Raw genomic sequence first — 2,500 nt, 5'->3', positions numbered from 1 at the left:
CTAAACGGGGCCGGCACACCAAATAATTCGTCGGAGAGTCGAACCCCGCCCCTCCCACAGAGATAAAAACGATAAAAGGCGAAGAATGCTAATAAAAGACAAAACAACCAAAAAGCAATTAACAAACAAACAAACGTGGAGATGAAATAAAAAAACAAGCTATATATACAAGAGCGAAAGACCTAGAAAGAGCAAACGAAGGAGGAACCACTAATGTGACCAAAGACGCCGTTACCACCCCACTTGCGGAGGAAATATTGGCGTCGACGGCTAGAGTTAAAACGCTTAAAATACAACGCCCTTGTCAATTTTGCGTAAGAATTGGATCGCTTTAATTTTCAAGGGAAAATTCATTTTTTCTGTCATATGGTAAGCACTGGAGTCACAGATTACAAAGTGTACGCACGCGCCCTGCCCTGCAAAAGGTAACATACATACATGCATAAACTTTATTTTTATCTCCAAGAGCTAACATCTTTGAGACATCTCTATTTACAGCCAAAATACATAGCTTATAGGGATGCATGACTAAATATGCAATGTTTAAAGATATATTAGGGTAAGTACTTCATGTATCCCTTATTATTATGCATTTAAATATAAATATAAGGTATTTTTAGTGTATTTAATAATTAGCCCTATATACCCATGAATACACTTAAAGGGGTATTAAGGGGTATACATGGGTATATAGTGGTATACAAGGGTGTACATGGGTATATTGGGGTATATAAGGGTATACATGGGTACATAGGGATATATAAGGGTATACATGGGTATATAGTGGCATATAAGGGTGGACATGGGTATATAGGGGTATATAAGAGTATACATGGGTATATAGGGGTATATAAGGGTACACATGGGTATATAGGGGTATATAAGGGTATACAAGGGTATACGTGAGTATATAAGGGTAAAAGGGCATACATGGGTATATAGAGCTAATTATTTAAAGACACTATAATATACGCGTGGAAATACATTATAATTTAGGGTGCGTTCGATTGACCGTATTCCGGAATAAGAATGCATGGAATATAAGTTAGAAATCCTTCGTTTTTACGGAGATTCATATTAAAATTGTCAAACATCCGCTAAAATTCTATTTTAAATATATTTTTATTATCCTTGCTGCTTCGAAACGCCCCAAACATACCGTTTTAATCATCACCCCACGTATTCATATTCCGGGATAGGGTCAGTCGAACGCGCCCTTAAATACACTATAATAAGGGATACATAAAGTACCTAAGAAAATCTCATTAAAACATACGCTGTATTCAGTGTATGGGGGGTCATGTTAGAGCATCACGTGACAAATGTCAACCGTTTGTGTTCCGAAAGGAAGCGAGTGAGTTGCCTGAAATCTGGTAGGTAAAAATTTTGTAAGTGCCTTTTCAGGCCATTTTCGCATACAGAAGCCACCAGGTTGCCATCATTAAGCCAGAATGGGGGTAAAGGCAAGCCTTTGAAAAAAAACACAGGCGAGAGATAGTTTCATGCAGACTGGGGCGCCTAAAATGCTCTGTTGTAAACATGGCGGTTCACGAGTGAAGTTGTCTCTCTGGCCTCTCTGTGGACGAATTCCATGACCTACTGACACAATATGGGCAAGTTTTGAAAGCTAAAACCTTCAATCGATGCGTTATTTTGCTGGTAGGACTGGGTGGCCCGACACTTATGAAAAAAACTATGAAATGAGAATCGGAAGTCTTCCCTTGTCATGGAATGGCAGAATTACCCAGAACTCTTTTTGGGCATGAGCGAGGCAACTTAAGAAGCACGAGACTGGCCCTCATCGAATGGCTGAAGCGCGGCCAGAGGAAATGATTTCTAGCCAGATACTCAGGAGTAGGGCCTGGTGTGTGCTGTTAACTTAGATTTTGGATTTTTCAACAAGATTTTATCATAGAAAATTCGCGACAAAGTTGTGCTTTCATTTCGCTGTAATTCTTGTGTCAAAGAAACGGTATAATAATGTAAATAAGAGAATAACAATATTTATATTGGCAGATTACCTGTCCTCTTAATACGAAAGTCAAGCTCTACATCTCTACGCAATAAGCGCATTCAAAATTTCCTCGTATGACTTAATAAAAGTATGTTTTTCTTGTTTTGTTGTTGTCGTTTTTTTTTTTTTGAAAAAAGGGTTTTTCTGCTTATATGAAAAATACGTTTTTTCTCCCGACCCCTTCTTATGCATGATCTTCGCGGAAATTACATTCTGTCTCTCAATAAACCTGGAACAACCAGTTATGATCTTAGTTCTCTTTTTTTCTTACGTATCAGCTAAGTTGCGGAATGCGCTGCCTGATTTTATCCGTACCTATGAGTTTACTGGTTTTAAAAGAGAATCCAGGGCCGCATTTTGTACAGCGGCTTTTCTTTTTAATGAATATATCTTTAAATATTATGTATTTAGTAGGTATCTGTATATGCTATGTATTTTAGCTGTAAATGTAATGTCTCGAAGATATTAGTTCCTGTAGTTATTCTA

Source organism: Montipora capricornis, chromosome 4 (assembly GCF_036669925.1).
Source record: "Montipora capricornis isolate CH-2021 chromosome 4, ASM3666992v2, whole genome shotgun sequence".
NCBI lineage: Eukaryota > Metazoa > Cnidaria > Anthozoa > Scleractinia > Acroporidae > Montipora > Montipora capricornis.
Note: the sequence above shows the minus strand (reverse complement) of the source record.